The sequence below is a fragment of the Falco rusticolus genome, chromosome 9 (genome assembly GCF_015220075.1).
Source record: "Falco rusticolus isolate bFalRus1 chromosome 9, bFalRus1.pri, whole genome shotgun sequence".
NCBI classification, from domain to species: domain Eukaryota; kingdom Metazoa; phylum Chordata; class Aves; order Falconiformes; family Falconidae; genus Falco; species Falco rusticolus.
Genome location: NC_051195.1, coordinates 38,386,990 through 38,401,177, shown reverse-complemented (window position 1 = coordinate 38,401,177; position 14,188 = coordinate 38,386,990).

The following is a 14,188-nucleotide window of genomic DNA, read 5'->3' as shown; positions in this document are numbered from 1 at the left end:
TAAACTGTAAGGAGTCTAATTCATATGTTCACGCGTACTTAGAGCAGAAGAGCCCTGTGATGAGACACAGACAGTGCCACCCAAAGGAGCTTTTCCAGCGACAGCTACATCACCTTCCCAAATGACATGAGCTGGAACAGTTAGAGTGGTCTTCTGCAAGCCTTGCTGTATCTCAAGCAGATTCTCTAGCACAGAGGTGCTGGCTCAATAGGTCATTATTTTTAACACTGCTGGTGAAGTTATTCTAGCAGACATATAAAGCCATAATAAAACCTTATTGACACACGTAAACTACTCTAACAGAACTCACGTTTACAGAACCGCAGCCTCGACATAAAGCTGCATTTATACTGCAGATAAACACATCGGTGTTTAAGAGAAGAGTAGGCATGTATGAAGTTCTAAGAGTGACACTGAATCCTCTGAATCTTTTTCTCCCGAGAGCAGAATCTCTAGCTGCTGGGCGCTAATTTAGGTCAAAAAAACACTGTCAGCTTTTCCTTCGTCTGTGGCATGTGGATAAAAAAGTCCTGTAAAGAATTTGCAATCCACAAGCTCTTGATGCTCAGTACTGTACCGGTAATTAGAATTTTATGACTCTCAAAGGGCTAAACCAGAAGATTAAAGAACTTTATTTTCCTGTGAGATTATATGTTCTATACTTGAAAAACTAGGATAGATGATCCTTGCAATATACAGGCTAAAAGTGTTTATTGCTGGCTTTGCATTTCTTGTGCAGTGACATATAGGTCGTTGTAAAACCTAGGAAAAGAAGATAGACATGAGACTGAAAAAGAGGACTGAAAATCAGAAAACCTGAATCCTTGACCTATCTTCCGGGCCTTAGATAAATGACTTCATCTCTCTGTATCTTGCTTTGACAGATATGACTAAAGGTTGTATTTCCCTACTGTGCAGAGGTTTTATAGCCTGACTATATTGACACATGTAAAATATTTCAAACTGCTAGGTGAAAGAGTTTACACTCATATTTATATGCAGATAAATGAAAGCAAGCTCTATATGTTAAGGAAATAGTACAAAAAAATTATGTCAGACTAGACCTCAGACAAATCAGGGAAGTTCTGTATTTTCATTGGCGTCAGTCAGGTTTTGCATTTGTGAAGGGGAACACCAGTGAGAAGCCGAGGTGGAATCAGAGCCACATGTAACACTTGGCAGTTACTAACATGCTTCTCACTTGTTTGACATTTTAATTATGTTACAACATATATATATATATTTGAACAATATATATACTTCATATCTATAAAAGCTTTATACCCTAGATCTATGCCTATGTGTGATAAATTAGGGAGCTACAACACTATGACTGATACGTTGCTACACAGATGACTCAGCTTCACAGGAAGGTGTTTCTGAGAAAAGGTCAAAGCCATTCCTGAACAAAATTTTAAAATGTCCTAGAAACTGCTTATAAATTAGTCAAATACCTCTTTGGGGGAAGAAGCACAAAAAGAATTGCAAGGCACCATTCCATATTAAGGCGTGATAAGCCTGCCATATACACCATTACACCATATAGACTGTAGGAGGAAATAGCTCTATCTGAGTAATTATTGAAGGGAATAATTACAAGCATGTGTTGTTGTCTACATTATGTCATCGATCCAGTAGGACCAGGTGGAGACATGATGACCTTGGTGAAGTAAGTACTGATCTTTGAAAACAGAGGATGAGCAAGGCCCCAGAAAGCAGGAAAAATAATTGAGCTTCTAATTTACTAGTGTTTTCCAATGTCTGCTAAATCAATGGGAGGTTATAACTTCATATATATATATCTTGATGAACGTGTGCCACCAGCCTGAGCCTTAACAAAGGGGAAGAAGGAAGACTCGGAATTTTAGATCAGTCAGACCCTTTTCTTAAACGAAAGAAGAATAGAAAAAAACAATCAAAGTATATACTTTCAAGTAGCTGCAAGACAGCAAAGTGTTCAGAAAGTCAACGTAATAAATTTAAGATTTAATCAATACCCTTTCACCTTATGACAGTCTTCCAGTCCTGGGTGATGATGCATATCTGTACTTAATATGACCTTTGAACCTGTCTCTTATGATTTTCCCATAACTATCTAAGAAGATATGGTCCAGTTACGAAACCTCCACAGTCCTGAATAGCTGGGAAGCTTCTCCTGTAGAGTGGTTACTAACGGTTAACTCACAAATTTGGTACTATCCTGTATCTTTACCGATGGCCCAAATAATGGAATCAGAAGTGTACTTAGTAAATTACCAAGCTAGGAGGGCCTGAAAGCCCACTGGGTGTCAGGATTCCATTACGAGATTATTGTGGCAAGTTGAATAAATTATCTGAAATGAATGAAATGACTGGCAAGAGAAAAACATCACAGAGGAATGATCATCTGTATAAATACAAGCTCAGGAACAGCAGGTTAATCAGGAGTTCTGGGGTAATCCTAGATCATAAATTGATCAACCAACCAGTAGCAAAAAAGTAAAAAAAAAATCCAGTTATACTAAAATGAATACGCAAGAGCATTACATGTAAGACCTGTGCAGTAATCCTTTTACTCTATTCTGAGTTAAGACCTCAGTAGGAATACTATATTCGGTTTGATACAACCATTTCAAGAATTATCAGCTGAAAACAGGCCAAAGGAAATCAAGGATAAGCTGAATTTTAGAAGCCGTGATTTATGATTTGAATTAGGATTCTTTAGATTAGTTTCTCATGGGAAACAGGAAAACAGTCTTGAAATATGTAAAATTTGCTGGAAAGAGGACAAGAATAACCGGTTTCTTTGTCCACTGTCACCGAGTCATGGAAGGGTTGAGGCTGAAAGGTATCCGTGGCCCAGCCCCGCTGCTCACAGCAGGGTCAGCTGCAGCAGGGTGCCCAGGATCACATCCCGGGGGTCTGAGTACCTCCAAACACTGACTCCACAGCCACTCTGGGCAACCTGCGCCACTGTTTGACCACACTCACAATGAAAAAGTTTCTTCTTAACTTTAAGTAGAATTTCCCATATTTCAGTTTGTGCCCATTACCTCTTGTTCTGTCACTGGATACTACTGAGAAGAGTCTGGCCCCATGTGCTTTTCTTCCTCCCATCAGGCATTTATACACATTGGTAAGATTCTTCCTGAGCCTTTTCTTTCTAAGATCCTCCCTAAGCCTTTTCTTTCTGGGGCTAAAGAATCCCAGGTCTTATCCCGGATAAGACAAGAAGTAGTGACCATAACTGCAGGAAGAATGACTTAGACAGAAACAAAGAATTAGGATAAATAAGTATGGGAATAGACTGCTCACTGAAATTAGCTGGGCAACATCCACCACTAGTGTTTTTTAAGAACAGGTTAGGCAAGACAGGAATGAGGAAATGGGATCTCTTCCTATTCACAGCCTATGATGATTTGTTGTACTTTTATTTTTTTGAATCTTGGTCTCTTTGCCCATTTCCACGTATCCATATCCTTCTTTTCATCCATCCCACCCTTTCTTCTTTTTGTATATATCTATCAAGTAGTAGCAGAAGCTCCTGTCGAGACATAGCAACACCACAAAACTGCAAATACTTGCAGTATTGCAGAAATTGTTCATCCTGCTTAACCTTCTCTGCTTGCTGCGCTGCTTCTGGATGGGTTCTGAGTCTTCAGAACGATGGTCTTAGGGTCAAGTCCCATGCTCAGGTCTTCCGAAGCTACTTCATTTAAACCTGCCTCATTATAAATAATGTGCAAATTGAACTTAAGCATCTAGATCTACCCGAGAAATGGTAGGATTTTCAAATTTCAGGCCAATGGATTCTAGCACTTCTTAAAGGCTGTAGATACTTCAGTAGAAAGTTTGGCCCATAGCCTCCCAATTTACTGTTTTAATTAAGAAAAAATGTCTCCTTCACAAAAGTTTTGCTTCTTTCTGAGCTGTTTACTGATTCTTTTTTTCCTAGGCATCTGTTGTCCTTTAAAACTTACAGGAGATTTTTTTTCAGTGTTTTCCAAAAAAACAATGAATAAGCAATGTAAAGAACAAAGTTCACACAGAGAACAGGAAAAAAATGGAGGAAAAAGGCATTCCATTTTTCCCTACTCAGCCATGCTTACTTCTTTACAGAAGCAATAGCTCTGAATGAGAAAAAAACCCCAAACCAACCCAACCCCCAGAAATGAGAAAACAAACATGACCAAGTCCCCAAATAACTTTCCTGCTCAACTAAAAGGGTTTGAAATGAGGTTTCTGAGACCAGCTAGTGCATTAGGCATGCAATTGTTCTGTTTGGCTGATTTGCCTCAAGCCTCAATGTTAATTATAGTGAAAAAGATAAATACAGACTCTCTACTTAAATTTGCTAACAATCTTAAAAATAGATGCTACTACCCTAATCTTAATCAAACACAGCATCCACGGGCAAATCCAATTTAATGCTAACAAAACCAGCTGTGGTCACAGATTTGATTCTCAGTTGGGACGTGCCATTTGAAGTAGCTGTGTATCCTTCAGTTTGGTTCAGTGTAGTTGGATTCAGCTTATGAAAGATAAAATAAAATCAGGTCCTGCCACAGCAGTAAATGCCTACAGGAAAAGGATTTGGGAAGGAGTGCGAATCAGCACCGCTGGGTTGTGCTACTGGTACCGCAAATAATTTACCGTGCCACCTGTAAACTGGAATAATAGACATACGACCTATCTCTGTTGAGTATTTTATGACTGAAAAGCACTTTGGCATCATATAATTAAAATCCTAGGTAAGTACACACATGCAAAGTTCTCTGAGATGGAAATTAGGTGACAAATAATCCCCATTGTGATAATAGGATGGATTTATGTGGACGGCACTCCATTATGCGAAGACCATTTTTTGCTCTACGCTTTACATGTCCTCTTCTTACAGTCCAATTTGTTCAAGAGGAGGCTGTGTCAGCTATTGTATCAAAAAAATTGGAGCAACCCTTAGACGGTTGTGACTTCTTGGCTGCTTTTCTTGCTGACATAATTGACTTTAAAATAGGATATGCAGTCACTCCATCTCAGGGAAAAAAGTGGCTTATATGAACCCTGGCCTGGCCTGGCTCTGAGAAATAGCACCTTCGACAAAAGAAAGGTTTCCTGAATAATTCGTTGTGATTTTAATGCCTCGTTCTTTTAAAATGAGTCTTTCGGAAGTTAAAAGTGTAGCTATACCAATGCTGGTCGGGAGGGACCTCTGAAGACCACGGGTCCAACCTTCCCCTTGCAGCAGCGCTTTACGAAAAAGTGGAGCTGACATGTTGTACGGTGCTGGTCCTCAGCAGCTCACAGCACAGCTCCCAGGGCTTTCCAAGGAGAACCGGGGCTGGTCCGCAGCGCTGGAACCTCTTACCTCCTGCTGCCGGGCTGCAGCCGGGGGGCCGAAGGGTTTCGGCCTGGTCTGCGCCCCTAAGAGCAACACCTGCGCCGAGCTGAGAGCGATGATGCTCTAAGGCTGATGTGAGCATCACCTGCCTGGCCCAGCGCTGCCTGCTGTGCTGGGCTCAGCTGGGGGTTTTCCTGTCGGATTCATACCAAACCGCGAGGATAGAACAAGAACCTGTATTCCTTAGTGCCTCAGCGGACACAGGTAAAGTCAAGGGAACGAAGGAGCTGTGTTTCTTTCATACATTTTTTCTGTAGTGATAGTAGGTACTGTAAAAGAAAAAAAGCAATTTGTTGATGTTGTTGTTGCTGCCTTTTTTTTTTTTTACAACAGACCCAGTCAAACCTGGAGTTGTGTTTCTTTCATACTATTGTAAAAAAAAAAAAAAAAAAAAAGATTTTTTTTTTGTTTTGTCGCTTTTTTTTTTTTTACAACAAACCCCAACAGACCCAGTCAAACCTGGAGTTGTGTTTCTTTCATACTATTGTAAAAAAAAAAAAAAGATTTTTTTTTGTTTCTGTTGTTTTTGTTTTTTTTTACAACAAACCCGAACAGACCCAGTCAAACCTGGAGTTGTGTTTCTTTCATATTATTGTAAAAAAAAATATTTTTGGTTTTTGTTGCTTTTTTTTTTTTTTTTTACAACAAACCCGAACAGACCCAGTCAAACCTGAGGCTGCTGGTGGGTGCCCGCGACGCGAGCCAGGAGCTGCCGTGGTACAGGCCGGGGGTCCCCAGCTCCGCGGCACCCCCCCTCCGCCGCACCACCAGCGCACCCGCGGGAGGCAGCGCACCGAGGGGGAGCGGGGGGGGGGGCGCGGCACCATCCGCCGGGCTCCGTCGCCCCCTGCTGGCCGCTGGCGGACCCGCCGCGTCCCGCCTTCGACGTGACGTTGCCGTTGACGTCACGCGGGGAGCTGCGGAGCGCGTGTGACGTCAGAGGTGCGGGAATGGCGCCGGGGCGGGGTGTGCCGCGTGCCCCGCGAGGGCGCGTTTTGCCCCGGCACGGCCTGGCCCGCCGCGTGCTGGTCCAGCGGCAGCGCTGGGCGCCCGCCATGGCGTCAATGCCGCCCGCCGCCTGCGTGTCTGCCCTCGCGGAACGCCGTGTGGCGAACAGGGTTAGTTGGAAAAATGTCTCTGGGCTCAAGCCCACGTAACTTCAGGTTTTTTAGATTTTAAACGTGAAAGATTCTTGGAGCTCGGCCTCGGGTTCCCGGAGCTCAAGGCGTGCCTCCCGCGCACCACCCGCTTGGATCACACCTGGAACGTCCACAGGAACCGACACAAAGATCCGGCTTTTCTTCCTCTGCTTTCACGTCAACGTGCCCAGTTTCTGTTCCGACTTCCAGCCCCAAAGGAAGCTGCGGCCGTGCGATCCTTGGGACAGAAAACCCACCAGGGGCACAGGGAAAATGGCAAGCACAGAGACCCTGACCTCCCTGCCCTGCACCCGGGAGGGGGGCAGCGAGAGCAGATTGCACTGAGGGTCACGCTCTGTCAACAACGGGAGACCCCTGCGGACTGAAAACTTAGGGACAAAAAGCAAAAATATCACCATGTGACACTGGGAGAATTTCACTCACTAGGTGATGGAGCTTGGATGGTGCAAGATCTGAATCAATCAATTATAAAAATTAATGCTTTAAGCCTCCCTGTAAAAATCTGAGAACACGTTTTATATTAATGGAATTAAGACAATCTAGAGTAATTTGCTCAGAGTGGTGCAACCAGAACCAATATCACAAAGTTTTCTTTTTCCATCCTCCTTCTCCACCCCTTAGATCCAGAGCCTCGGCTAAACTGGTGTGAGGGCGTCTTCCCAAGCAGCGTGTCCCAGCGCTGAGGAGCCGCAGGCATAAGAAGGGCAGTTGGCACCTCTCGGCTGTTGCCGCAGCTGATCCAGGTGTCCGAGAGCCCCCGTGAGCCATGCAGTAGGGCATTTTTCAAGGATAAAACCAAGAAAGCATAACTTACGGTAAAGAAATAAACTACCGGTTTGTTGGAAGAAAGCTCACTACACATTCAAAAATAATAAAGATGTGGCTCAATTCCGCATCCCTCGTTCAATAAAAGTACAAATTCCAAGTGAATGAGTAAAAAGTTGCAAACTTTTCCTGGATGAACATTGATATAGGGGCTGATTTTGTAATGGATTGACTCGTTCCCCCCTGTTGAAAAGCCAAGCCTACCATACAGACGCTAACCTGATAAATAATCTCAAACGTCGGTGTCACTGAGAAAAATTTGGCATTTGAAACTTCATCTTCGCTCAGTGTTTTTTCCGCTTTAATTTACTACCCTTTCCCTCAGTTCACTTGTGCTGTTTCAAGCCTGCAGGGAATTATGAACTGCTGCTAGTTTTCAAACCACAAGCGCTGCTGGAAAAATTCAGGGCTTGTTCTGCCCAGGTCTGGGGGTTTATATTTCTTTTGAGGCAGGTAGAGACTGATGGATTAGGATTGTTGGTGGGGTTAAGTTTTGGAGTGAGGATTGGAGTTTTGGTTACGGAATAAAGAGGTGCAGAACGGAGCCAGCGGCTTTCTTTTTGGTTTATAAACTGCAAACCAAATTGTAATCCCTCTGCTAGGGGATTACTATCTTCGTGTAGCTCCCAGATTGGAAACTGTTATTGGGTTTATGTGAAGCTTGAGAATGTCGTGTGCAAGCAGGGTTCTACAAAACCTAGTTTGGAAGCCAAATCTGAAAGTATCCTGGCTTTTAAAATACTGGATATGTCAACGTTGTTTATTATAACTAGAACTGCAGGAACCTAAGGCCTCCAACACCCTGCAAACCCGCATTAACCTGACACCTTTTATAAGCTTTAAAAAAAATCATAGGAACGTAGGCATCTACTAGAGCCTGCCACCACAGCATGGAACCATCTTGCCAACATGTTTACTCACTGCCGTAATGAACACATGCAAGATTAGAAAGTGTGTTTAACTATCACTGGAAACATTTTCCATCACAGTGCTTTCAGCTGTTTTACAAATGCTGCAAGAGGAAATTCTGCCTGCGGGCTCATACGCTTGGAACGCATCGTGGCGGTGCAGGAAGACTTACCCGTGCTGAGCTGCAACCTGGGCAGCTCCTCATGCGAGCGGACCGTAAGTCACCGCGGGAGTGACATACGGGCACGTTAAGTGACATGAGCAACGGTGAGGGAAGTAAGACTCACAGCCCGTCCTGGTTCTCTTCTCAAAGGGCGTCATGTAACGTTCTTCAGATTGCATTTGCCTGTGCTATGGACAACGTTATAATTGCCAACACCAAAATAGGAGCGCGTGGACATCGGTGAGTTGGTTGGTCACACTGTAGAGCAGAGGCAGAGGAGGAACTGGGACTCGGTGATGCAGAAAGCCAGTTTCTCAGCTCCATCAAATACGTATGCTGTAATTTCATAGCCATATATTGCTTCTTAGTGTAGTCAAGCATAAACTATTTAAGGCAGGGATTCCCTATGCATGTAATTGTATGTTATGCAACAAGAGCAACGTGTCTAATTGTTACTGTAAAAAAAAAAAAAGTGTAATAATAATAATGATCACTGTGATTTCTGCCTTCCCTAGTAGTGCATATTTTCCTTGAAGTAATCAGGGACTTGTTGCTAGGTAGTTAATATTTAAGGTACCTTAAATATTTTAATGTGTCTATGCCTGCTGTTTCTAGGCAGCAATATTTGTTTATGATATTGTTATACAACCCTTTCTACCTTATATCTTTTTTTCAGTGTAATCTAATATAGCCATACAGTTAAATCTCAGTACTGATGCTTTTTTTCGTGGAGTAGCATTTTGAAGTAGCTGTTGTTAAGAATGACAAAATATCTCTGATGCAGAAGTTTTATTCTTTGTCAGGATGCACTGCTAGTATTTTTTTCTTTCTTTGTACAACCCTCAAAACTGAGTAACATACTTAAATAAGGCCATTTAAAAGCTGGTAGTGTTTCTGTACGCTTTCAGCACCTGTTGCAGATGCTTCCACATTTCAAAAGTGCAAAACTTTGAAGTTTTAAAGTGAATTACATGATTTCAGTATTTTGGGTGGAGAGAAGCCCAATCTGGACTGAATTAGTTACCTTCATCTTTGTCCTCATGCTTGCAGGCATGTTCCCTCTTAAGAGTTGGCTTTGTACCTGGTATCCAGGCACGCAGAAATTTTGATAAACATTGGAATTTCATGGCTGAGGATCAAGATCACCTTGAATTGGAGAAATGAATTAAGGGTTGAACTCACAACTTTTTTTGACCAAGGTCTCTGAACTGTTAAATCATCACATGCCAGTCTGCTCCATCTCATCCTTTCTGAGAGGTAATAAGACAAGGGAAAGAATTTCACAGTAGTTGGAAAAGCAGTGGAGAGCAGGAATGGAGATGACACAAGAGCTCGTCAGAAATGATGACACTAAGGGAAGGTCCTGGGGTCCAAATAACCACCAATACCTACTGCAATGCTTAACTAGGGGTATGTGTTAGCATTTCATCAATCCTTTGGAAGTAAAAATCTCTGTATTTTTTGCTGCTGGGCAACACTGCTTTAGGTTTTCCTTGGTTTAATCTTGATTGTATTTAAATAAAATAGAAAAACTCGCACTGCATTAAATGTTACAGCTCTTACTAGCAGATTTTACTCTGAGCTGTGCACTTGGAGAGGCAAGAGAGACTACTGACTCATATTCTTTGCTACAGATTTATATGATTTATATGGGCTGCAGAAAACATCCATCATCTGCCTGCCAACCCTGGGGAAACGCACAAGAGCGTAACTCCAGACATTGCTCATTTGTGTAAATGGAAGGAGCCGAGCTTCCCTGACAGGACAGAAATGGACGGGAACTCAAATTGTACCAAATGATGATAAGCAATATATCAGGGCTTCAAGTAATCCATGCAGGTGATTTTGCAAATTTAATCTGTTCACTGTCAGGTGCTGCAGAAATACAGCAAAGCCAGGCAAAATTCCATACCCCTTTGTTGCCGATTTCAGTGTATCTCTTGTATTGTTTTAAAACTGAGGTAACCCCCCATTTTTTAAAATCCGTTTTATATTTGTGAAGGCAGCTGAACAGCCCTGCAGACAGATCTTGTATCCACCGAGTAGATATAACAGAAGCAGTAACGCTTCAAAGTTTGTTACATTTTCTTGCCTGCTCACCTCATTCCTAGAAGAGGTACCATTTCTCATTAGGAGAAGCTACTTGTTTTCTTGTCTGTTCAGTCTCCAGCCTTTTTACCAAGACTTCCAACAACGCTATGAATTGGTGCAAGTTCTAACAGTGGTTTCTGGGTTTTTTGTGGAACACATCACAGAACACCGCACAGTCCGTCTGTAGATGTCAAACGTAAAGGACCATAGATGAAGAACTCCATACTCCATATTTAATTCTGAAACGCGAAGTTTGTCTTTACAGATCGTTGCCTTTTAGAATTCTTTTCTGCAATATGCGTCAAATGCACTTTTCATAATCTGAAATTTGATGTGAGATCCTCTACTTCTGCTTCCCCTCCCAGTTTGCTGGTGCAGGGGCATATGTAAACTGGAGGCTGGACCTGTTCCCTCCCTTTGTACAGATTCCCACCTTCTGGAGACTGCAGTGAAATTTATGGTAGGCAACGTCTAAACTAGCTTCCAATTTTTACCCTCTTTATTTTTTACAAGTTGATTATTTATAAATTCTGGAAAGGTATTTGACTGAGAATTGGTATGTTCCACTGCTTTGTAAGCAGCTCCCTGCCCACCTTAAAATAACTCTTGCTTTGGATTACACTGGCTGGCATACCATTTCGATTGTATCTAGTGTTACAAAGCGTGGACAGACTGTTCACATTCACTTAGCAAACACGGGAGTGTGGACTGGTATCATACACAACACTATGGATGCGTTGTTTGTGTAGAGCTAGGAAATCCGAATTATCCAGTATGAAAGGTTCTTCCATTGTGCAGCAAGGCGTACCTTAGTGTCATCCATTTATCTTTAAGCAAATGCTTTAGATTAAAAAGTTTAAACGGACAAGTTCATTCTATTGCTAAAATGATTGTGTTCACATTTCATTAACAATAGTATTATATATCCAGAGAAATTTGCATTTTGAATCTTTAATAGTTATGTTAAGACCCCAGGAAATCATATTTTGTATAGTTAACATGGCTTTAATCTGTATTCTGCAGCCAGTGCTACTGAGCTCAGATAAGCTTTTTCTGAAAGCCTCCTTTACCCAAGTGGCCTCAAAGGGCTGAATTTGTCAGAAAAAAACTGTTATTGATCAATATGAGCTTCTGTACAATACCAAAAATTGATCCAATATTAAATGTTTATAGGTAATGATTTAGATTGCAGTTTTGTAAGACATCTGCATTTCATTACTCGGACACAACAGGACTAAAAGCACAGCAGTTACTGCCTGTAACTAGTCTTTTAGTCTGAGCCCGTTTTGCCCTCATGTTTGTGTACGTCTTAAGTTCATGATGCAGTAGTGTCTTTTATTTGGTTACCTGCGTATTTTAAAAGATCAATACATGCACATCTAAGGAGGGCGACTGAAAACCTAGCCAATTAAAATCTCGTAAGCATACCTTGATTAATCTTTGTTCTCTTCAACAGCGATATGCCAGCCACCAGAAGCTTTTTTTTTTATTATTTCAACTATCATTTTAAGAAGCGCCATGTGATATCCTCAGAGGATACCAATACTGAGACTAGGGCTTCCTGGGCTGGCTGACATTGCTACCAGAGTGCAGTGGCATGACTCTGCACACTGCCCTGCTGCTTCCCTGCCTTCTGGGTGGAGTTTCACACATGCTTCTTTCCTTCCTCAACTTGTCTGCAAACACAGCTGAGCTAACACGAAGTTGGAAGTAAAACATATCCCAGGGAAAGGGCTTTGCCTCTTCCTGGAGAAAGGGAGGACTCGGACACCGGAGAGTGCCACAGGACTGCCTTAGCATGCCCTTGGGGGCCATGTCACAATCTGCTGCCCCTTCCTCAGGAGATGGCTATTTGGCCCTGTGGAAATAGCCAAAACGCTGTATTTATAGGAAACACAATGCCTCGCTGCTGTGGTAGTTTAAATATAGGGAACAGGCCACTACTGGTATTTAAAATATCACTAGCTGGACAAGATAGCGCAATCAGAAAATAGCCTAAGCTTCTACAGTGATTCCATGTACAGGCTTTTCATATCCCTCTTGCTACTTTTAAATGACTTGAAGAGTGTCTTTCATTGACTTGGTGATTATTTGCTTCTTGAATAAATTAAATGCTTGACATTTACTCAAAATGAGCAACACAGTTTCATTTTTTTAATTAAAATCTTTAGGGTATTTTCATATTTTTAAAAGGCTACTGCAAATGCAGTGTGTGTATTTGAACACCTTGTATTCCACAGCACATTTGACATTTGTTGTACATGGCTGTGTTTGAAAAGTTATGTGATACAATGTAACATAATTCTTATCCCTAGTATTAAAACTCTACTTTCTACCAGTTTCAAAGCCAAGTTTCCAGTTAGTTATCCAGGGTCAAGCCACAAACCAACTAGTAACACACTGCCAAAACAGCAGGTAATAGAGAAGCCTTTTCCTCTCCTCTGCCAGATAGCCACATCATTGGTACCAATGCAAGGAAGCTCTGCAAAGCACAGCTCAGATGTTTACAGGGAAAGGGAGGGAATCTTCCATCTGTTCCCTCCTTCACAACTCCCTCCTCCCAGCCCACATGCCGAATTTGTAGCTATGCTGATGCGTCAAGACATATATGCTGGACTGGGTGTAGTTTACTCTTGAGCAACAGAGGAAACAAAGAGAGACTATGACTCAGAGCAACAGCCTTGCAGCTCCAGGACTGCCAAATCTGCTTTCCCTTATTAGGCCAGATCATGAAACCTTGCTTCATTTTGAGTAGTACCTAATCTGCAGTATCATCACGGACTTAAATAATCAACTTTTAAAGTACCGCTTAGTGGAGTGTAACTCTACCTCTAACTTTGCTTCTTTAAAAAAAAAAAAAAAGTTGTAATTAAATTTGACTCCACCTACTCTGACCAGCACTGAATGGTGTAACATGAATCAGGCTCCATTAGCAGTGAATGACACATTTTACAAGGATAGCACCTGCTTAACTTCCTGTAAATGGTATGTTTTTATGACTATAATCTGAATTTCCACATTACCATCTCAACTAATGAGGTGGTTTTGATCTGAGTTAGTTTACTGGGCTACCAAGAGAAACCAGAAGGAGACAGAGCCTCACATCTCCCACAGACCTTGTTTATAGCTTAACTGCACGAACTCATGGCTGATTTTCCTTGATTTAAATATTTTTGTTACATGATGTCAGAGATGCATGTCCTCAACTGAAATTTAACCCTGCAGGAGAATGTGTCACTGAAGTGAGTTCATACAAGAATTATGCAGGCAGATGAACTTTCACACCTCTTCTGCTAGAATGCCTACCATGCTGCTCCAAGAGCTAGAGTAGCCAAACAGTTACAAGACATTGTGTATTCTTACATGGCATTGTTGACTATCAAAATGAAACTAAAAGAAGCATCAACCTTCTACTTACAGCTAAACAGACAGGTCACAGCCCAACTGTTACTTCACAACACTTGTTGCATTACAAGTCACATGCTATATTGTTATTTTAATGTAACAAGTGACAGTTCTAGACGACTGCTCTCAACTTGCCTCTTAAAACAAGGTTTCTAGATGGGTTTAAACCTAATTACCAATCTAATCTCATGATTCGGAGTATAATTCAGTAAGTAATCAGTTGCCTTCAAACAGCTATACTTAAGTTTCCTCATATGC